This window comes from Trichoplusia ni (genome assembly GCF_003590095.1).
Source record: "Trichoplusia ni isolate ovarian cell line Hi5 chromosome 16 unlocalized genomic scaffold, tn1 tig00004310_group15, whole genome shotgun sequence".
NCBI classification, from domain to species: domain Eukaryota; kingdom Metazoa; phylum Arthropoda; class Insecta; order Lepidoptera; family Noctuidae; genus Trichoplusia; species Trichoplusia ni.
In genome coordinates this window covers 2,139-27,434 of record NW_020799758.1, presented here as the reverse complement: position 1 = coordinate 27,434, position 25,296 = coordinate 2,139, and the positions used below count along the sequence as shown (strand labels likewise).

General features: G+C 34.3%; 1 long non-coding RNA gene and 1 pseudogene across 1 annotated transcript; one reads left to right on the top strand and one right to left on the bottom strand.

The window, feature by feature from the left end:
- The first annotated feature begins 31 nt into the window (after positions 1 to 31).
- On the top strand, positions 32 to 1,123 carry LOC113506469. Its single transcript, XR_003401729.1, has 3 exons — positions 32 to 98; positions 374 to 544; positions 948 to 1,123. It is a non-coding gene; the product is annotated as an uncharacterized LOC113506469 (long non-coding RNA).
- A 4-nt stretch (positions 1,124 to 1,127) lies between these two features.
- On the bottom strand, positions 1,128 to 15,795 carry LOC113506468 (annotated as a pseudogene).
- Positions 15,796 to 25,296: the final 9,501 nt, after the last annotated feature.

The window sequence follows — 25,296 nt, the reverse complement described above, 5'->3', positions numbered from 1 at the left end:
CCAGAAGTACGATATAGAGATGAGTTGACAAGCAGGTTGAGCTGGACGAGTTCTCGCAGAAGTATGATGATGAAGTGGACAAATGTGAAGACTTACAGGTAAGAGGTCAAAAACATACTAACAGAGGTAAGATTTCCAATCCAATTCATTTAATTTGTGTGTAGGTAAATCTGATACTACGAATACCTACGTGAAAAATTTGATATTCTAAATCGTAATATTCATTCAATTACAATAAGGTACATGGCAGGTTGAGAGCAATAAAAACATCATAAGTATGTAACTACTTAACTTCTTCTAATTTGGTATTTTTGCCATCCCTCGCTCGCCGTACCTCTTTCGAGACTAAATTTCCTAAAAAAAAAACCAACAGAGACAACTAGCAGAACAAGATAAAGAATACATTCCGTTGATGGCTGAGCGCGAGGAAGAATATCACCAGGAGATGACGGAGAAGATGAACAAGTTCCTGATGGAGCACGCCGCGAGGGTCATCCAGCACGCCTGGAGGGAGGTCCTCATCAACCGCGCAGAAAAGAAAAAGGTATACTGGGAGTTATGGGGATGGATAATGTGACGGTGCTTGTCAGAACTGTAATTAAGAAATTAGATACTTGTGTTATGTGTTGGTTGAGATGATCGCTTTCAGTTCGCTTGGTTGCTTGGCATTTTACTTATCAAGCATCGATCTGCCGTTAATACGAAACGTTTTCTTTGCTTATTATTGAAATGTACTAAACTGACTTGGCTATTTTTTGTGCACGCAGCAAAAAGGGAAAGCCAAAAAAGGAAAGAAGAAAGCTTAAAATACATCATGTTTAGTTTGTATCTTCTGCCATTTCCCATATATCCTAATTATTATAGATCCCTATGTTCCATGGTAACTCACTCCTTTATCAATACCCTAGTATTTTTCCCCCTTTCCCTAATCCCGACTCCTATTTCAGTTGAGGAAATTATTGAAGAAGATACAATCTGCCGCACCGCCACTCGAACTCTTGGCCGGGAAGAAAGGAAAGAAATAAATTCACTACGATATTTGAATTCGAATCGTTAATTATGGTCGTATATCAGTATTTTTTTTTAATAATTTACTTTAATACATTGGAGTAATAAAACGAATTGTATTGTGAAGCAAAATATGTATTTTATTTCCATATTTCTAGAAAGAAGCTTCGATACATTTTTCAGATGTGTCCAAATAAAATGTAAATTTGAGGGCTTGGACTTGGCATAATTTACTTTGTATAATATAAAGATCCATGGTTTAAGATTACATAAATTTCTTATAAACACCAATTATGTAGTACGTTTATAAATAAATTGGCTACCAAATGCATAAATGATTATAACATTCACAAACTTAGATAATCATCAAGACTGGTCGGTTTTTGGAGCAGTTGGAAATAGCTGCGATTTCACCGGGGATATGTAGCTAAAGACGTGTTTGTCAGAACCAATAAAATTTCTCCATCAGAAGAATCCTGTTTCAGGCTAGGTGAACCAGGTCAACAGGATTGTCCGAAAGGGTTACCGTGGCCCCGATACACGAAGGGCAAAGAAAGGGTGTGGGAAGGTTTTAGTACGTTCCCAACCGAAAAAAAGGACAAGGTGAATGAAGCGATTCTGTTTGTTCTTTAAAACGCATCCATAAACATTGAAAACTAAATTCTAATAAGGAAATACAATGCGTATATCCTGCGGACATAATATTTGATGGAGCGACATTACTGGTTTGTAGTATTTCTTTTACTAATACACAATTGTTCAATCACTTCATAATTTCTCTTCATCATCGAGGATCTTGAGGTGTCTGATGGCTCTGACGTCGATGAGTGTGTCAGAGGAGCTCTTGGTGGTCGGCACGAAGGAGAGTGCCCGTCGAGCTCGCTCGCCGTTGCGAAGCACTGGGTTCAGGTCCTGGGAATGGATGGGAATTTTAGTCATGATTTAGTTTTTTTGTAAAATTTGAGGGACGTTTTGAACACGGTAGGCAAAAAAATTTGGTACAAAACATTTTTGTCACTTGGGGGAGAATTTAACTGAGGTAAAATGGTTTAAACGGCTAGACAGTTTAAATTTTAAAGATGATGCCGTTATAATAACAAACAATCAAAATAAACGTAAGTAAGTCCGGCTTGCGCTTCTTGGCCGGTTTTATCTTGTAAATATTTTGTTATACGTTTGGATTAAGATATAATGTAATTTAGTAGATAAGTGAAACGAACTAAAAGTCTAAAGCCATTCTGTTGAGAAAGGAAAAAAAACATATCTTACTCTGAGTTGCACCTGTAAGGCATACGCCGTGTTTTCAGTCTTGGAGATTTTGTCTTGAGCTGCTTTCAGTTCTGCATCTAGCTTTCGTTTCTCTTCTTCTAGTTCTTTCAAGCGCCTTTCTGCTTCTGCAACAATCACACAAACTTATTAGTTAAGTACTAAGATACCATAAAATTATTGTAAAAACAAAGTCATATTGAAAAATGGTACCTTTAAATTGAGATTCCTTCTCCGCTTGCAAAAGTTCAAATTGGTGACGTTTCAATCTTTCTTCCTCAAGCATTTTATTTTGTTCTTCTTGAAGTCTTTCTAATTCCTCTCGTCTCTCCCATTCTTCTGCCAATACCCTAGAACGTAGATTATTTAATTTAGTAGTTATTTAACAGGCGATACGTTTGTTACATTTCATAAAGTAAATTGTTTACTTACCTAGCTTGTAATGCTCTAACAATTTCTTCGTCTCGTTTAGCCTGCGTTTCTTCTTGCAATAACCTCTCTAGTTCAACTTGTGCGTGTTTTAATTCTTCTAATTTCTTATTGTCTTGTTGTGCTAATTCTACCAGCTCCTGTAATTTGAGAATTTCTGAAATATTTTATCGTTAATGGCGACAGTTTCCGGTCATAGAATGTATTTTTTTTTCTGGATAATGCAATTTTCTACAAAAATAAAGCTGCTATTACTTGGAAAACAGTTGCTCCTATCTGTCATTTCAGAAATTTCGCAAAAAAGCTTCGACGGTTTTCTAAACACCTTCTCCAGAAGGAGGAATACTTAAAATTGTCCTTCTAATTACAATTTCATAAACCGATTTTGTTCCACTGCAGGGCAATAGCCTCTTCACTCTCCTCACATATCCCTCTGTCCAGGACTATCCTTCCTATACCATACCAGCTTACAAATACTAGAGACATGAGCTTAAATCCTTTTTTAATCAAGACTTGAAGTCAACCAGTTCCCCCAGTCACCTGCGCCTGTGCCTCAGCCGCGAGCCTGGCTTTGACCTCATGCTGCAGCCTGGCGCGAGTCTCGCGCACCTCCCGCTCCCGGCGCGCGCCCGCCCCGCGCCGCAGCGCACGCGCGCGCCGCTGGTAGCCCTCCACCCCGCCGGAGACTGCGGCCGCCTGGCGGAGCGCAGAGATCCATTGGAGACGACTCCTGTGGGTACGATGATGATGTGGGAACTTTAATAACGGAAATTTCTGTAAGTCTTTGTGTCAAGGGAAATTATTATTTACAACCACCACATATTGCTTGAAAGTCATCAAAATCTTCAGTGATAAAGAATGAAGCCCAGAGTGAAAAAGTTCTAAGGTAGATTTGAAGTGATACACGTAGCGGTACATATTTAGCAAGGACACAGGACACTGTACGGGCCAGGAACTATTTTTGCGACAGGGATATAGTTCCTTAACCATAACAATTTCTTATAACTTTTATCGTATACTTCAAATATTGATGTTGATTTTACTGGACTACCCTCTAGATGGTAGAGAAAATGAGAGATTACTCTCAACGATTTTCTCTACCGTCCTTATGTATCTACTTACTTATGATCCTGTGTGCCAAACTCGAAGGTCCTGTCAGGCGTGATGAGCTGGAACCTCTGTATTTTGCCCTCCCCAGCAGCCGCCTCCACCGAGCAGTACTCGTCGATGACCACCCTCCCGCACTGCTCCTTCTGCGACGAGCTCTTGTAGTACGTGAGGGCGCACGGCTGGAGCACGCACCAGTACTCCCGCATGGTTGGGAGCAGGTAGCCGCGTTTGAATAGGTAACCCTATAGCAGAGTTAGGTATTTTAGTATTTATATTTTGGAATACTTTTAAGATTATATGAAGGGAATAATGGGTGGAGTAATAAGATTGTTTGTGCAAATTAAAAACAATTACAGGTAGGTACAGAGTTTTGAGTCTGGACATACAAAAAATGTTGAAGAAATACATATAGTTAATTAAATATTTCCTGTGTGTTATCGTCCTTTGGACATACATAATTATACAGTTTGTTATACTGATATCGCTATTCAACATTGTCGATTCACTCCATCTGTATCAAAGCAACTCTGTAAAAATCATCTACCTTTTTAATAATATCTTCTATGAAAACATCATAGATCTCGTCGACAGCTTCGACTAAAGCCTCTGCATGCAGTTGCTGGTCTCCACAGTACTTGGCCTCTAATACAGCTAGGAATGCTGCCCACTTGAAATGGCCTATGGAGGATCCTAGAGCCTCCCAGTCGGCAGCGTCCCAGCGGAGGCCGAGGCAGTGGACTAGCTGCTCGGCTACTATACCAGCCTCTGATGGTTGGAGTACCACCTGGTGAGAAGAATGGGGTTTTGACATTTAATGGCGAAAGCTTGTGTGTAGGTTTATTACGCCTTAAAGCTTAGGGCCAATGATACTAAATTTTGATACGGTGTTGGTATGGTCATACCTTATGATTTATTGAGGATGAGGGTTTTTTGAGGCTATTTTGACAGATGTTACTAACAACCAACGGGTAAAAGCAAGCACTCACAGAGTTGAATAGAATTATCAATTGTACTAGTGACGCTAAGGTAACTTATCTTTAGAAATAGAGATAGGTATTTTAAAAATCAAAATCAGAGCTCAGAGATATAAAAGCTACTTTTGATTGAACTCATAAAATTACAGTTACATTTCATAATACATGTGCTTATAAGTTTTGTTGAAATACTGAAAATTTGTGAAAGTATAAAGTTTTGCAAGATGAAGTATTCGCTACTAATGAGGAACAAGAATTGTGAAGTTTTGAAATAGTTTCGAAATAATATTTCTTGTATGTACAAGTTTAAAAATGCGTTAATTGTCTGTTACTTTGTTTACACTGGGCAACATTTGAGTTATTACTTGAGAATGAGGTCCAACCAAAGAACCTTAATATGAAATCCTTTCTCTTCAACAATGACACTTCAAATATTCACGCTAATATCATAAAGGCGATTGTGACTATGCACCTCTGTGTTACCGCTTGTTCAAACGGCTAAACAAAATTTGATGGTTTTTGTGAAACTATAGGGATTGCTGACTAATGATTTTGGGTATGTAATTATTTTTGTTATCTCTTAATGCTCAAACGGCTTGACCGATTTGATGAAATTCGGGGTAACTCTATGGAGTTACCCCGAAATAATAATTCAAGATGTTGACTAACTGTATGCAGTTAGTCAACATCTTGAATTATTATTTTTTTCCTTTTCACTAACTGCAGACGGAGAAATGGGCTAAATTTCGATTAGTAGCTAATTGGCTCGCGGGCAGCATCTAGTGACCAATATATTTGTACCATTTTAATACTCTGTACATTCTACATAAGTATGCCTATCTATTTATAGCTACCGAAGCATATTGTCAATTTACTTTCCTGTTTGATACAAAATTAATTACAAAAGCTTTTTTATCGCGATTGCTGTTCTGTTCGTGCCCTAATGACATTATTTAAGCAAAAAGCTCGATTGATCCATGAGTGCTTTTTAATAGACTGTGGGAGTTCAAATATATGTCAGTAGGATGTGACTGTAGATATATTAGGTACTTTCTTGTAACATGGGCTTAGTAGATCCCAGTCATAATTAAATGTCGCTTGTGATTATTGATATGAAACTAAGATATTTGACTGAAGAAGTCTGAAATCGGTATGAGAGAGTTAACTTTTTTGAAAACCATTTAATGTTTTTCTAAACAGATTCTAAAATCTTGAAAACAATTAAGGCCTTAATACCAAAATATCTTCTTGCACAATCTATAACGAGTTTATTAATGTCATTGTGTTTTCATAGTCATACTGTGTATTATGATACCCACTTACACGGGATTTTTTGTTTGATTCATCTACTGAATGGCTACACTTCATTAACAATAAGACGGATGCGAGTCTCGTTGTACAGAATTAAGAGTAATTAATAAATACAACGTAAGAAACGTGAATGACCTGCCATACGGGCTGTAAGGATGTAGACAGATTGGACGGCAAGTTATTATAAGTGAGGTTTAACCTATGAAACCGCCTTTGAATTTGAATTAGTGTAAAAGATTACTACGTAAGCTCCGTTGTAAATTGCGTCTTTCTGTAGTTATCAATCTAATATTTTTTGTGCTTGCAACAAATTTTATGTATTATATTTATTTTCTCAGAATGCAGGTAAGCAAGTTCTTAAAATAAGGTGGCTTCAACAATTCTATAAGTACTTGTACATTCTACCATTTTGGCTTGCATATATTGATGCAGGACATCGGCTACAGGTTAATAACATCTATTAAACAATAATATTAGAGAGTGTCTTTTCCAAAATGTTTACTCTTTTAAAGAGTAAGGAAAGTGGTTTAAGATCACTTTTTCTCAATAATAATATACACTGGCGTGTAACAATTTCAACAAAATTTAACACTCGTAGGCAATGTGAGGTGAGCAACCATGACTATAAGTACGTTGTAAATAAATATTTCCGTTATAGACAACTTAATTAGAACATACCGGTAATGAGAAAAGCATGACACATAATACAGAATACAATACGAATGTTTAAAATCTGGTCATTTTGTTACTCCAGTGTGAACACAGCTTTATAATCACAAACATAACAATGTTTCACATGTGGTTAGCACATGACCCCAATGATGGGTGAAATTAAAACTGAAATATGTGTTTAAAATAACAGCGAACCATATATCTACTTATACTTTAGTGAGATGATGTGATTTTAGTAGCTAAATGGCTCTAGTTTTTTATTTTTGTCAGTCGTTACGGGTAGTAAGAAATAAGAAAACTAATCGAACTAAAGAGTATGGTGTTGCCCAGAGAACTGGGTTAAGAAGGTCACGTAGGTATGCGCTCCTATAAGCCACTGGTTAATATTAATCAAATTTAAGGGTAAGACATCATTAATGCTCCCTAGGCTTATCCCAATTATGTTGAAGTCGGCTTCTTGTCTAACCGAATGCAGTTTAGTACTATTTTTTTTTACTTTTCAACCTTTCAACCTAGCATATTTTTCATGCAGAGAAAAGAGGCTTACGATATTAACATTTTTACTTCTGCGTACTTTTGCATAGTCACTTGACCCTGCATAAATATACTTTGCACTTTCTGTTACATAAAAACCCAATAAAAAATATCAACAGTTTATTGTGCATGTTTTTATAGCTTCCCTTTTTTGGTAGATTTAAAATTTACGGAGTTATGGAATATAACTTTAATGAGTGGAATATTCTTCGTACATTTATTTTGGTTATGTTTTGATTAAAGCTTAAGTATTTCTCCTTTTTTGGTTTTTATGTTAGTGTTTTATTGTTCAGTCTAGACTTGCATTTAAACTGATATTATGTGCCTGTAAGTACAGCCTACATCCGGAATTAAGACAAGAAGAAAAGAATATACTTTTCGATAAACGCCCTTTTCTTAAAATTTACGGGTCAGGTCTTAAAAATACTTTATACTTTCCAATAGCTAGATGAAGCACAGTTTTGGGATTAGCGGTTCAATAATATTCATGAGTAACGCAAAGAACAGATAACTTTAACATACCTCTTTGATAATCAACAACAGCCAAAAACGACCATTTGCTTAGTGTCAATAAAACTTTTTTATGACATGAACAAGCATACCCGTCTTGTGTGAAATACTATGCTAGGAAATTGATTCCAAATACGGAAGGTATACCAAAACAATGACTACACCAAAACATTCAAAAAGATGTATGAATAAGTGAACTCAATGCAATTACTTCTATTTTATAAGTTCACTTATCAATGTCACTCTCATGTACATGGGATTGTTAGAGCTTCATATATTGAGAAGAGCAAATAAAATATGGAGTATGGTTTTCTATAAGCAGATACTTATTTTCCTTTGGTTTCTTTGTTAAACGTCCGTAGTAAGCTGAATGCTAAGTATAAAGCTTAGCTATGATCTAAATTTCTAATTTTATGTTCGGTGTTAGTCCAAGTTTTAAAATTAATTTTATTTTTGCAATTGTTACCTTTATGCTGTGCCGTTAATAGGTTGGTGGGTTAAATTAACTGATTGGTTTAAAATGTGTAGTTGGATAACTTACCACATAGTGATTGGAGTCATCAGCGTCTTGCACCAGGTCTCCGAGAAGACAGAATATTCTGAAGAGTTTCAGTACGGAGTCATCACTAAAACTCCTTTGTCACGGGAGAGTAGACTCTTGCGGCACACCAACCAACATACCTAGAAAAATTTAGACATTAGATTTATTACGACGAAGATCATCATCATCTAATAGACTGTTTCAGCCTCCGCTGTGTATTTTGCAAGGCAAAATGTTTTGACTTGCAAAAGTCATTCATTAACATATCCTCAAAATAACAAAGAAGTTAGGTACATTCCATTATTTCAGTTGACGATAAGTTCTAAATAGACTTATGCGATAACAACAGCTTATTCGGAAAGCAGACACTAGAAAGTAGGTGTCGCAACAAGTAGACACAGTGCAAATATTTGTAAATTGACAAAAGAGACATTAAGATAAATAGAAAACAATCACACAAGTCGCACTTACAAAATTAACTTCACTTACGCCTTGATGTCGTACTGTAATTCTTTTAATGATTACTTAGCATAGGTAAACAGTGAAAGTACTCGTTGTAATAGATCTCATCAGCAAACAATTATATTAACCATACTTTACTTAGGAGCATTTATTGTTTCAGCGACTTTATTTGGAGAAAGCAACTAATACTCATGAGAAATGCGGTGTGAAGCACTCTATCATACTTAATTTCAAGAACTCTTCAAAAATGTGCCCAATATCTGTCGCAATAAGCGCCTGTTTCACATGTCATACAACACTGTTTACAGATACAGCACGTACGCAGTAGGTTGCATGTAATTACAACCGTGTACGTGAGAGCCGCTGACTTATCGCGACCCACATTGGGTCTTCGATACTGCCTGTACCCCAACTCAAAAAGAAGGATTGTGGTTGTGGAAAAGAGACAACGCTATGAGAAGAATAGCATGCCATCTCGCCTTCAAACATGATTCAATAAGAGCTTGTAGTAAGAACGCAAGACTCTGCCAACTTCATCGAATAAATTATTTAGAACAATGTGAAGATAATTATCAGTTTTGGGCAGCTGCCCTTTAAAAAGCGTCCTGGCGACTTAAAGCCTCCATTATTGTATAAAACTTGGCACACTTTAGTTTTATGAGTACAGGAAGTCAGACGACCTATATGCCTTATAGGATGAACACATCACAGCATGTCATGGTCTTTGAGGATGCAAAGGTGAACAAATTTTAATTCAGTGTGACATTTATTTCGCGAAATTTTCTGTTTCCATATTACGCGAAACAGAAAAATACGCGAAATATATTTATTTGCTCATATAATGCCTCTACTATAGAACGGGGTATAAAAATCCGTTAGTTTATAAATCCAACCGCCTCACAAATATTTTTTCTCACGTATACATAAGTACAGAGCTATAAATTGGGTAGTATTTTCCGATACGAAAATTACTTATTGTTGTTATGAGAAATCCAATCATGCTCCATTGGCTTGAGTGGTGAAATACTTTAAAGAGTTTAAAGGAAAAAAAAAGGTTAATCCTTAATATAAGGATCAACTCGTATTTATGTCAATCTTATCGTAGTGTGAAAATTCTTTTGCGTTTTTGTGGAGATGGATTAATAATTTTAAGGCTCACGCATATTTTGCCTGATTTTACAATATATTTAATTACTGATCTGCTCCTATTAATCATTAAAATATTTACAAGAATTAAACTAAACCCCAATAAATGGGCTATCCAACACTGAAAAAAAAATATTAAAATCCGACTGCTAATTCTTGAGATTAGCACGTTCTAACAACAAACACTTCAGCTTTATAATATTAGTATAGATTATATAGATCATACAGTAAATATTTACGGGATATAGATGTCGTAAATGAAAATGTCTTACTCCATTTGACCAAACAAACATTCTTATTAACTTTGTGGTAGGGTGCGTCTAGGGATGAGGGGAGGCCACCTTTTCTCCGTAAACACTTGAAAATAGTACTATAGAACGTTCCAGACAAGTTTAGTGGAAATCAATACGGTACTTGGTCTGGAGCTAGGCTTTCAAGGAATATGTTTACCGACTGAGTCGGTTGGAAGTGTTTTGTGTATTCTTGAAGATTTCTCTTGTGTGATTGTTGCTCAGAAAAAGTAAACGTGACTTACGTGACGTAACGTGAAGTAGTCATTAGAGATTGATATAGCTAATACTAATTAATATTTTCACGTTAGGTCATTTTAGCGATTTTGGATAATAATATTGAGAATTCATTGGTTTTGATTCCAGTAGAGAATGATATGACTTAGCAAAATCTCGATGGTAGCATTCCGATACAATTGGTAATATTTCAGTAGAAAAGATTTATCCAAGGATTGTTTGTAAAACATCACTTATCTATATCACGACTGTCTATTGTGGGATCATGTCACTATTTTGTTTGTCTGGTGTGCAATAAATAATATACCATCTATATTTCTACTTTAGGTAAAAATATACACATAATTGTACCCAATAAATTTATACTGCATAGTAAACTGGGCATTAAAAATCGACATTATAATTGACCGAATAATTTGTTATTCACAAGGACTACCCAAGTGGAAATCCGGTATTGAATTGCCTATTCAAGAAGTTTTAGCAAGATTTGATGGTATTACAATAACATATTGTTCGATATTACAATAAATGACAAACTCCAAGTTATTTTGTAATTCTTTTGTCGCACCTACTTGGCGTTACCTACTTATATTGTAAATATCTGATTGTCTGATTGACTGCGAAGGAAAACATCGTGATAAAACTTGGTTTTAATGGACTTGAGTCGACAGCTGTGAGTAATCGTATACTACAGTAGTGATGTAGCAACAGCCTGGTATTGATAAAAAGACCTTCAATAGTTTTAAAACACTGTTTAACACTTAACTAATAGGTGTGATACACTAGTTGAGTAAGATTACTGATTATGTGAACCTGTTGATCTCTGTTCCTTATTGTCGTCTGCCTACCTTCCAGACATATCGCTCAAATGTATGGGCATGATGATGATTGTAGAGATGACACTTATGTATGTGTCTTCAACCAAGCAATTCCAAAAAATATCAACAATATAAATATTGCATGACTTACCGACAGTATAGGAATTATCTGAATCAGATTGCAGGCTAAACGAAATACCAAAGGTAGGTTTTCCACATAGTTAATAGTCATTACAATTAACATACCAGTGGCTTGTTAACATAGGTCGCTTTTAAACCTTTTAGTTCATTACTCATTGTGGGAGATAAGCTGTGTTAAGTATTATTCAATGTGTTAGGAATTTTGGTCAACTATGACGAAGACTTATTCTAGTGAACAAAATGGTTTGAAGAGTTTTAAACATTTTTGCACCTTTTTCGGGTGACAAAACTTTAATTTAAACTGACGTTTAAAATAAATCGGATTTAGATATTTATGCAAACACAAAGGGAGTAAGAGATAATAATGTACTGTGTTAGACGTAATTCTTCTCTCTGGTATTGCAATTTTAATGAATTTATTCTAGTTGAAGGACTTATACATGTAAAAGGTAATTCTTGTACGTGATTCACTTTTATCTTAGCCTTAGATGAACGCGGAACGTGTAATTATTCATCGTTACAAAGGATATCCTTAGGAGAACAGTTTTAAATAAATGACTTTTTATATTGTCTAATAATATATTACAAACTATGTACTGTTATTGGTAGGTATTTCAAAACATTACAGCTTATCTATTGAGTTATGAGCACTATTTGTAATTACACTATTTCTCAATATATAAAAACGTTATAGAATCCATATATGGGTTGTGATCGGGCAATTACATCATTTGCCAAGAGCCCTATAAATCAATAGTTAAGATTTTTTATGTTATTAGCAATTGCTAAGAATAACTATTATTAGTGATCATGTATTTAGTGTCATTACTAGTTTTGTATGTAAGGGTGGGCGAAATATAATCCCACCAATTAGCATGTACAGAAATGAAAATTTTGACGTTATAGAAAGCGCGGGTGTAAGGCAATTCATATTTTCCCGGATTGGTAAATCGTGTAAGTGAGATAGCCTATATACACGGGGTAGACCAACGTCTTCCAGAACTGCCGATTGCTTCAAGAGTTGATGTCATCTCGAAACCTCGAAACTCTCATGGAGACCCCTGATTGAAGATTTCGGGACGATGTACAGCCGCAGGTGATATAAAGACGGAATTGATAATAAACATTTTTTTTTCTTTTTCTAGCACTAAGGAATGTAATTCTTTTGTTGCGGGGGGTTGCCCATAAATTCAAGGCATATACAAAGACACCCTTAAGACTTAGAATCAGTAATCTTGGATCACACAACTGCTTGTTTTACGGACCAAAGTGGGTTTGGCGTGGTGACCTACGCTCAGCTATCCCTAAGTCTGCAGTCATTTACTAATTTTTATAACTTTGTAAAGTATGTATTTTACTGTGATGTGTTCATCGAGGTAATTGAAGTTCGCCTTCCTACTGAAAGCTATGGGGATTATGGGAAGGTGTCACGCGATCTGATAGCAACATTATTGTGGTGCATTGAGGGAATGGTAATCAACTTGGCTGTGGCTAGTTAATTAGGCAAGTAGTCGTCTAGTACATGGAGGTTCTAATAAAAATTATTTTATACCATTTGTAAAAAGTATATGGTTTCAGTTTTTTACAAGCCTTTTTATTTCCATGATGTTGTGTTTCAAGACAATTTTTAGTTTTCGATAATAACAGACAGCTAAATCTAAATAACTAATATCCAATTTGCGCCTGTAGCGCTTGTTCAAGAACCATGTTTGTTATTTTCTGACGGTAAAGGTCGAAAGAACTGCCAAACAATAGAATTTCTTAATTGTCTTAGACACGTACCTCACTAATTTTCTTTTCATATTCCCTGACAATGGGAAGAGTGGTGGTCTTCGGCAAGGAGCTGAAGACTTCGTGCTGGAGGTAGTAGCGGAACTCGTCGAAAGTCAGCTCTTGTGAGGATCTGAAGTGGTCCAGACCTTTTTCCACCCCGTACAGGTCTAGGAGAGTGCCGATGTTAGCTGTTAGCACCTAGAAAAAAAACGTCGGAATGAATAAGAAAGTTTCTGTGACATACGGACCATGTGCCATTGACTTTAGAATCTTCATTTAAGGCTTTCGATTTTAACCATTTGACGGGTGCTTAAAACGGCACTAGAAACTTTAAAGGAAGCAGATCCATTGCTTCAGGAAAAACACTTTTTTTAGAATGGAAGCTAAAAACTAGCAGAATTCACGAATATTGTAGAGTTACATTTTATGAAAACTATAACGAATAAATTTCTATTTATTCGCTCATGATAACGTTTGGACCTTTTTATATTACTTAGAAACTAAAATTTTCTCCAAAATAAGACTATCGGTGTCTATTTTGAAAGTATTTTGTTTTACATATTTTAGAATTTGTTTGAATTCATTATAGCACGTACTTATTCATGGCATTGTACTTAATAGGGGCTAAATAGCTATGACCTAGTTAACTAAGTAACTTTGCTGGTATCGTTAGCAGATAGTACACAATATTGGAAACTTGTATACAAGCAATATTTTTTTATTTACTAAATGTAAGATATTTTAGTTATCTAACAATTTCCAGAGTAATACTATACTAGTTGGAATATAACTATACTATTATAGTTGGAACTATACTATACTAGTTGGAATCCAAATTGTATTATTTTAATTAATCAAGTTTTATGCTAAATTAAAATTTTAAAGACAATATTACAATCATAATTCAAGTGTTAAAATTGCTTGATTTAAAACCATTAGGCATTATTTACAAACAATAATATAGGTGCCAAATCGATGCAGCGTTTTTTTACCAATATTTACGTTTCGTTCTTTGTTTATTTGCCCCAATAGCAAGAAGTCATTGCTTCCATGGCTGTATACATAACACTAGCATTATGATAAGTGGCAGCCAGTCTACAGCTACGCAAACAGATGAAATCACCAAGTTTAGTTACAACCTCTGACTCATAGTGAGCGAGAGGTATCAGTTTAATGAAACGCTAACTTACACGTTTTGGGTTACGACATTAATAAATTATGTGTTATTTGTAGTAAGTTTAATCTGTGCTTATGTGGTGACTATTGGATCAATTAAAATGACAAGAGATGTATAGTAATTTTAGAAGACAATTTCATAGAAGGAAAACAAAAACATAAATTATGATAACGATAATGTGACTTGTTTTATGTCTCGACATACTTTTTATCCCAAAAGTAAACAAATCAGAACTTTTATTATGAATTTATAAAATGTAAGGCCACCTGTTAACTGGTTTTCTGACTTTCATGTTGTATGTGACTTATTTAATATTCTAACATTCTCGAAGGTAAACCAATATGTCTTTGTTAATTAACTCCAAGTTATTACATTACTATTTAACTTGCAGGAGAAACTTTTTAATAATTTGCACTGCAACTGGGGGCTTACTACCATTATATTTTTGCATTCGTGCAAGAAAGATGTCCCTTTTCACAATGTACGGGTGCTTCATGCTTTCAAAACTGAAATTTGACTTGAGGATGTGGTTGAGTCCCTTTGCAATCTCGACACAAATCAATTTGACATTGCATCGAATCTAATCGATAGTAAAGTATCGATTTTTTGACGTATTAACCTTCGCTATGACCGCAGCGATATTTTTATACTTTGTGCGACACAATTGACGTCTCGTATGGATTACAATGATTGACAATGTAACAAGATACATGCTTATGTCTTGAAAACATGTTGCGTTTACATGCTATTTATTGTAAGTGTTTTTGTGGCTATTTAGAACATTTTGTAACAAAACATATACAATCATTATTGTCTGATCCTAGCTATGAAAAGAAACGACTTACAGTAACTGTGTGTATATAATGTTGTATTGAATTGTAAATTGCACTTTTTGTTCTGGGTTATAATGAGTGACTAACTAAACTATGGACATACTACAATGACCAATGAATAGGTTTATAAAACTTTCCAAATGTAATACTGTATACATAATACCTACATTTGAATGAATATTGATGTCACATGTCAAATATAGTAAGAAGGCTAAATAATTAATAACCCTCATCCACAGTTTAAACATAGAGTAGATGCTTCTTAACTTAGCAAGTACATAAACATTTGCCGTCTTATTTTTACTGAAAACGTAGAATCGGTTAAATTACTAGCTTCGTGGACTAGAAAAGTCTGAAGGGCTTGTAATTAACGCAGTAAGCATGATTAATAGGAGCAACAGTACCAGACGATGAATAACATCCCGGTTTTGTTGTAACATGATTTTAACTTAAGATTGATAGACGTGAGCGCGAAATAAAAGACAGTTTGTCTGTTTAAGCAGTGCCCGTAAAGGCGACACATTCATTATTATTCAAAAGCTTATTACTCAAATGCATAGTCGTCATTCTAATAGGGTTACCTTCTAACAATTAGACATTAATAACAGAATTTAAATAATCATCAGGATTAGCTGGAAGTAGGAGGAAGAAGACGAAGGAGTGTGTGCATGTACAATTGTGTAATTCTCGTAAATCAGTGTAGATCGAGTTTTTTGCTTGTCAAAACAGGCTTTGAATTGGAAAATATTGTTTGGCTTACTTTATCAATAAATAATAATTGTCTACTGCAACATTTCAAAGAAATTAATAACAAGTTCATCATCTATCAAACATGACCAAAATCAGTTCATACAAAATCTAAATTAAATATGTGAGATCAAATCTTGATGCTTGGACCTCTATGAGTGACATTCAGTTAAAAATATGGCAACCCTGACCGGGTTCAATATCCGACGATAACTTAGTGATTCATGCGAGCTTTTGTTGTTCACATTGATGTCTTTGTCGGTTAAGGATAATATCACATTTTAATATTAAAAATAGATATATACGAGCGTCGTAGTTTCTTTGAAAATTGTCGGCATGTCGATTTCAATCTTTAGGATGAATGACACGTAATCAACTGTATGTATATTAATTAGACTGATTAGTTTTTTTTTAATACTAGGTATACGTTACTCTGACTAAGTAAAATAAATAATCACTGTATCTTTACTGTTAAAGGGGTATAGAATTTCGAATTTAATCAGGCCCTACTCGGCACTTTTAACTGGCTTATGTAATATAACATTTTATTACTCATTTCTGAAACTATCTAACAACATATATATAGAACAAATTTTCTACCTGATGTGTTAAACCTCAAAGCTTTTGTGCTACAACGAGCGGTGCAATTTGCGGCAATCATAGCGCCGTTGGCAATTACATGAATCATAGCCATACTCGAGTAGTACGCAGGCTTGGTTTGTATGGGAAGGTCTGACACCCACTTATCTACATATTATGATACTAGCTTAGTGCCCTGGTACCACCTGCATTACCTATAATCTATTTTTGTTCTATACCTAAGTTATTGTGGAATATAAATTAAGCTATGCAGGAAAAAGTTAGGTTTTACGTTTTAGTTCCTTTTTAATCTTAGTCTTATAGTTTCTACAAACATTCAATAATGTTAAAGATACGCCCGAAAAATAAACAAATAGCCAGATATACGATACTAAAATGTAGGTAATAAGTATTGAATTATAGATGTACCAAATATTGTAATAGACACTCATCGTTAAACTGCGTAAGCAGTTTCGTGAGACTTTGTTTAAAGGCTTTTAAAAGATACATAAAGCATTTATTCATTCAGATAAAATTTTAGAAATGATTAAATAATAGACATAGTTCTAAAATCAATTCTGAAATCTATATAAGACTTACCTTGTTATTACAAAACAGACAACTCAATTCTGATGAATGTATGTAGGCAATAACTGTATGGACTAATAAGTATACTATGTCTATAATAAGATAATATTCTATTACATAACTTACGTGGGTGTATAATCAGTATAATGGTCTTGAATTTATATAAATGTGTAATTAATCATGTCAAATTTGATGTAGGAAGAAAGGTCGCACCATTTGACGTGATAAGGTTATGTGACATGTGAGTTCGGAGTATTGGCTCTCTGTTTTGTCATTATTAATTGTATTAGTATTCAATACAAGTATGGCTGTATGGATAATATCCGTTGATATTTTTAGCTCACTTACGAGTAGTTTTGCGCAATCATATTTTACGTAAGTGCAGGTAAGGTATAATATATTTTGAAGTCTCGTGAGTTTTTAGTGTTGTTTTGGTTAATAGACAGTAATTAGTTTCTTAGTCATTACTTGGTTAAAAAAATCGATTTATCGTTGAATGTGTTATCAAAATATTCGGCTATGGTCAATAAAGTCAAATAATCGATTTACCCTTCACTTTTAAGTATTAAAAATATATAACATATCAGAAGTATGACAGAGAACAAAAAAAAAACGTAGACTTTTCAATAAGATAGGAATAATAAAGCTTCAAATGACCCAAATCATTTACCCAAGTTACGATAGATTTCTGCTTTTACTTGTTAAATAAATGATCAATAGTCAAGGATACAACACGTAAAGTTGTTCACAGTCGGTAGGCCACGGATGTGTAATGACACAGGGTCAAACCGACTAATAAGGCAACTGTTCTCTTTTAGGGTCTAATATGGTCTCCCGGATGTAACCTTCATACAGATTATGACAAATTTATGTAAATATTTCTTTTTTATCGCTTCTTCCTTAGAAGTTTACTAGGTCTCATCATGGTGACAGTGTTTTTATGGATTTGTCAGAAAAACGGTGTTTTGCGATTTTATACTTGTTGTTTTCGTTTCTGTTATACGGTTATATTGTAGCCGGATTGGTAAAGTAGCTTCCCCTTAATAAACAGAAAAACGGTATCGTGGGTTATGTTTTAGTCAACGCGAAAGCTTCGAGTGTAATAATATTAGCTAAGACTTCCGTACATCCTGTGATTAAAACTTAAAAACAATAGTTTAAAAAACATAAAATAAATCACTACCTATCACACACATACCTTATGTAAAGTCACAGTTGTGTAAAGTCGATCAGTGTTTCAGTATTACGGGCAAAATTACAGGTATTCAATTAGATTACGTAACCAGTTACAGTTATAGTAGGTAGTCTACTTTTTAAATGTCATTTTTTGTGTGAAAGTAGGCGTACACGTTTGATATTTTCAGTTGCCATGTCAGGGTTGTCCCGTAATTATAGAGTAGCACTCAGCGCTTTAATTTCATTTGGAAATACCGCTAAAGTGCATGCGGGTTATAGGAATTTAAAAAGAGAGAAGGGGTGAAAAAGTCATAATTGCTACCTCTACTAACATAAATGTATGTGTTTTTTGCGCTATAACGCAAAAACTACTTTACCCATCATTATGAGTACACATATTCTTTTAGGGATAAGAAGAAATTTAAGATACTTTTTATTCTGTTAATGATAATGCTTAACAGCGATAACCAAAATCCACGCGTGTGGAGCTGCGGGCGAATACTAGAAAGTGTGTCTAATTTTAAATAAGCAAGGTAACTCTGTGTATCAGTCTGTAATGTTCACGCGGCACTTCAAAAATGAAAACTGGGCACTTTTTCTGCTATAAACGAAATAGATGAGTCCGAAACATATGTAAATTATAATAATATCAGCATCTTCTCATTTGCCAGATCTTTTCGTACATTCAGTGATCGATTCATTTCCATAAGTCAACTCCTTATGATGTTCTAAAACTGTTCTTTTTCTCTTCTATAATTTAATGGCTATTAATAATTTCGCGACAGCTTATAATATCACCTACAAACGTAACCTTTACGACAGGCGCCATCAGAAAGGTCATTGCTCAATTAATCTAGGCTTGTCTCACCTTCTCTATATGAATAGGTAGGGTTTGATCTAATTTCGTGATTGACATTAACGCTTTTTAACTGTAACCTTCCTGTTTAAAATAGGCAACCTTTTTCAGAAAATTTGTCTTATATTAACTTGCTTAGCAGATTGGTTGGTGATTTTTTTTCTAGTTCTCTAAATTCACGGAAAAAAAACTGTCACCTGGTTTCAGTAAACATTTATGCTTATTGTTTTTCTTTTGACCTATTTCTAAAACGTCTCAATTTCAAGTTCAAAAGCAAACATTTTTACGGTAATTCACTTAAATTGCTTGAACTTAGGTAACACGAGTGATTTACTATTTAAAATGCTATAGGCTTTATTATTTAGCATAATTGTTTTATACACAAGGTAATCAATTTACTTTAATATAAATAATATAATGTCATTAGATCATTAATATTTAACAGAATGCAAATACAATCCATGTTATAAGGTAAAATCAGTAATTCATACCTAACGATCTATGCAGAACAAATTGTCGAGTAGGTATAAGAGGGCCTACCATCACATATTGAAGTAAAACTACAGGCAGTGCAGGTAAAAGAGAGATGCCGCTCTTGGTCTTGTATGGCGCTGTCCCGTTTACTCACCTGCAATAGGTTTACTTTGATGGATCACAGACTATCAGTATCGCTTAGACTGTCCTATTGCCGCCACGTGGACTGCTAATAAGAAACAATTCCATATGATACGGAAGCCTTCTCTTGTTTTTACATTTAATTAGTCTATCATGTATCGTATCATCTTCTGTGAATTACAAGGCGCAGGGTTGTCGCAACTACGCGTAACATGTGTGATATTACATCAGTACGGTATATACTTATTTAGCTCTGATACCAAATGCAGTTTTCTTAAGAAAGCATGGTACTAAATTTATGAATTATACTGATTTTTTATTTGTTACAGGACGCATGCACGTTTTACTTTATGGTACATTCTTGCAGCCGTATAAAATTCCCTGTCGTTTTTAGGTTTTCATAAAATATACTACAAACAAGTATAATTTTAATTATTGTATAAAACACAGTATTTACCAACCCTACTACTTATGACATCGACGGCTAACGTCGGGGAATGTCGTTCTTACCTTTAGTGACGCGTGAACACGAATGTGCGACTTGCGACATTTAGCTATACTTGCGACTATGTGAAAAAGCTTTATTTGGTCTTGTTAAGAATTATTGTAAATTACACAAAGTTACATAACATTATAAAGACCTATTCAATTAGGAAAAATATGAATTGAAAGGTAGCTTCTACGTTTTGAAATCATAAAGGACTGTGATCATTTGATACGATCGGGAATTGCCAAGTTAAGTAAATTGACCTACTATCTGTTATTGCGTAGGTTGGTCGAGTTATCAAAAGCTCTACTTTTAAGGGGTACAAAAGAATTTTGCTTTGACACATAGACTAACCTATAGACGAACTACGTCCAGTTTAAGCCAATGAAGCAAATTAAAGGTAACCTAAATTAAGTTCTGTCCTCTAAAACCTCAGTGTACAGACGTTTATTTATAAAATTAGTTATAAGAACTTAATTTTTTGGCAAATAATAATACCGTATTGATTTATATCGATTCTGCGTCTAAACTGCACTTAAGGCGTAGTTTACCTGTTAGGGACGAAAAGTAAGTAGTGGTAAGTAGTTTCTTCAAAATATAGTGATATAAAGATTGACTTTAAATAAAGCTATATATTTTAAAGAAACTAGCTTATAAGTTAGCATTATCACTTGCGCTTATATGTATAGTTTCGATAGTAAAATAACTCTACATATTAAACTTACGTAGGTATGTATGTAAAGTAAGATAAGTTGATTTGGTCATTCGAAGGGTCAGTCGCTTCATTCCACTAATTTATTTTTATTATGCCGTGCATTTTATGTCCATTTTTATGAACCATAGGGGAACTTTTATGTTGGAGCGAGGTCTTTTTGTCTTGGCTTTGAAATTGCATTTTTTGTATTTATATATCGGAATCCTTTACGATACCAAGACCAAGTAGTTAACCTAGTTTTATGTTTAAACCAATTTGGCTGAAATAATTTTAAATTGCATTTACTTTTCCTTCACTATTTTTTTAAAGTATATAAAGTGCTAGTTAATGAATCAAATGTATCTACCAATACCCGTTCACACCCATCTTACAATACCCAAGCGAGTCACAAGGATAGTAATAATAATATTATTTGGCTTTATGTCAGTCACCGTCAACCATTTTTCCTTGTCTGTTTGGTGACGCCAGCCAGACACCATTGCCCCATTTTCCCCAATCTCAGGAGAAAGATTTGCACAAAATATTATGCATTTATTCCACTTTATGACATTTCGAAATAACTACTTGGTATTACGAACTGCATATTTTTACATTCTTGAATTTATCTCAGACATAATTTTAGTGAAATCTCTCCATGGTAATGGCAGTAATTTGTGTCAATTATTCGTTTTTGCATGCGTAAGTTGAGTTATGGAGTTGACGTGAAAATTGTACACGAGTAAATTATTTTTCACTGTTATCTTGGTTAATTAGGTGTTGAAAGTACTTGACTTATTTTGTGATTCCGCTGTTTAATTATTAAAGTAAAAGACCGGAATCTTGAATAATGGTTGTTACCCCATCTACTGAAGTTAAAATGTTTAATGTGATATTCTGACCGAAAAAAGGACAAAAAATTTAGAATAATATCCGTTATAAGAAGACCTTTTTGAGAGGTCGTCTTATTGTCAATGTAGTGACAGTCACTACATAAGCAGCAATATTTAAGTGGGTTCTTTTGGATTAATATCCAAAGTCTAGTGCTTTACATATATCAGTTAGCAATACACATTTAAAGTAAAAAAAAAACTCTACCTTGGTTATAAACACATTTGGAGAAACCTTAGAAATGTTCGCGACTTCTAATTTGGCAGTCTTAGATAGTTTACGTGGACGTTTGCGTCAGTTCTATAGAAGGCGTAGATACGTAGATATAGCCAGTATGACTAATAAAGATTTTTAATCTAATTCGCATTAGGTTTCATTCATTGCCTCATAAATGATACTCCATCAATTTGGGTGCGTGGCAATGAAACCTCTATATTCGTAATAACATCCAATAAAACTGAAATTACTCAATCATATAACTCCTTATAGAAGATATTAATGGTTACTAAGTTCGTGTCCGTTGACAAAACTTGTGTATTAAATGGAATGATTACGAAATTTTAGTCTTGTAATAATATTGATATTTTTAACATCCATTGAAGACTAGGTCTAGTTAGTAACTTTCATTTATAAATAAGCTCACAGCACTCACTACAATAATTTAAGAGAGGTGTTTTTTAGTACCCATGTCGCCATGTGGCTAAATTCTTTTAGTCGATTAATATGTATCATTAGTAAATTAAAATGTACCATTATATACTTGTGATCAAACGATCTGATCAGCCTTTCAGTTTCCAAGAGTCAAACCTAGCCACAAACACTTCTAAGATGAACAATTTAGATAAACAAAAACTACGTGTGATGTTCTACTGACATAATTGTATAGCTAAAGCAATATATTCGAGGACGATGCTTCAATAATATGTAATACATCCAGATCTTGTTACTGACGCCTAGACAACGGGGTCTCGCCGCAGCCTGACACCCTAGACGACGTCATTAGGCTTAGTTGATGTGACTCTACAATAGATACTTAGATGTTGTATAACAGAATTTGAATAAAGAAATTACTTAGTTGTAGAATATAATAATCAATGGTTTTTTTGTTCTACGTCTACGATATTTAAATAACTTAAAAGTAAGCGAATCATTTTCTTCTTTTTGCGAATATTTTGCCTTGGTTTTTAGAATTTTTAGCGATGATTGCTGTGGTTAACTTAAAGGTCTACATGATTATAAAACTTTTTGTATAAGTATCTGTTTCTTTATGTATAAAGTGACACTAGTTAGTCGATAAGTAGATTAAACTAAATGAAAAAGTAGATAGATGAAAACTGAAAATGTTTTAGACTATACTAAAGTGGGTATAGCCAAATACTTCGTTAGTAGGTTAGGGGTTTTTAAGGGTGCTGGCAAAGGCTTCTCGTAGAATCTTGACGACCTAGATATTCAACCAAGCGTCTTCCTATGCTACGGTCACTGAACTCATACTTATGAGGAACCTATTACATATTTTTTGCCATATTTGCCTACAATATACGACAGCATCCACAACTAGAGTCATATTATCACAAAGGAGCCTGAAAAATGACTACTTAAAAACTTTTTGCCTTGATAGAATTTTATTTTTATTGTGGCATTTCGATGAATAGGATTCGAAAATATTACCACTCATAGTCAAAATCAGTAATTAAATAACTCCCAAAGTAAAATTTTTGATGGAAGATGGCATCTCTCTTTGAAGGCAACAAGCTTACTTAAGCAGGAGAAATTAAACTCCTGGGGCCTTATACTACTGTTTACAATTTCGATCATAGTAGACCAAATAATTTTCTTTTTTTATTGTCAATTCCTATAATTGTTATTGATGTTCATTGTCGAAGTAATGTTTTCTTAACCAGATTAAGATTTTGTTTGCGTCTCGAATAAGTCCAACTGCTGCGCTTTTAAGTCAAATAATTGCTTTTGTGGATCTATAATAGCAGTCTCAATGTTTCTATCAAAATATTTATGTAACAATTTTATTTGAATTTTGTTCTCTACAATCAATACTGATATTGTGTTCTCGAGACCACTTTATCGGTTATTACGCTATTTGCCTAAAATATTGTTCTGTTATCTGGTTTATTATAGCTCAACTATCTATTGTTTACGCTGTTTACAGATAGATAGACCAATGTTTACTTTGTTCTTTCACGCTGTTATAGGTAATATCGAATACTTATAAACTTACAGGGAGTACTTCTTATCTTTTTATAATACGTAGGTCTCTTTTTCCGGATGGGAAAATCATCAAATGACTCCTTCTGCTTTGGGTTGAGCAGAAAGGGAGTGTCAGAGTTCTACTGACTAAAACCCTTCCATGTCCTTCCTTTGCCCTTCGTCTACAGAGCCAACGGTGACCCTTTCGGACAATCCCGCTGCCCCAGCAGGCATCAGCCCCTAATGGGCTCTACAGAACAAGCTGACAATACGTCGTCGACCTCTCAATATTATTAAATCGCTTTGTGTTATAAGCCCCTTTATAATTTCAGCCTATTACGTTGACTGTATTTGTTTTGACTCTAGAACAGTAGGTCATTCGGTAGAAACATAGCGTGTCTAAAACGTAGTCTATAATACTTTTTAAGCCTATACATGTATAGAAAAGTATTTTTTCAGTGACTTCACTGCTAATATTGACGTTATCTAACCGTAGGATCAAAGTGATATTATAGCGTTGAAAAGAAACGCTGCTCTACATTGCATAGATCGTTATCTCGCTTCCACACCCGCAAATCTATTATTGCAAAAGCTGAAGACATTATATCTAGTTTATGTACCTATCTAATAATAGCATTTAGACCTAGAATGAGTCATCGCGTGTATAATAACAATTAAGCAAAATACACTTTGTAAGGCGACTAAACATTTAGGAAACTTTGTTTACGTGGGCAGGCGTGCGAATATTGGATTTGCGAAATGTGTTCTGTTTATTTTCCTTATGTTATTAAATTTTATGAATAAGAATATATAGGTATCTAGGTATGTGTGTTATTAATGTGGTTCAGTTTTACCTAACCTCTTTTTCTATAGTCGGCTAAAAACAAATGAGTGGTACCATGTAGTATGTTTTTGTTGAACGTTTTCCCAAATGACGTCATGCTTTCATCTAAGAAATAGTAAAATATTGTAGAGTTTTGGAGAGTACATGTTTGAGACATCTTTACGCATAAACTGCTCGACCGCTTTCGTTAAAATTTGGGTACCAGGGTGCTGGTATTGATGATTAACAAAAAGTGTACGAGTTCAATTTTTGAAGGTATAACTGACTTCCACTCGAAAAAAGACTAAACTTATTATTGCTAAAGTCCGGTAGATAGACAGAGGGATACACAGATGGCATGATTTCAAAATTGTTTCACTACCTATTACAATCATTGTTTTTCTTTATT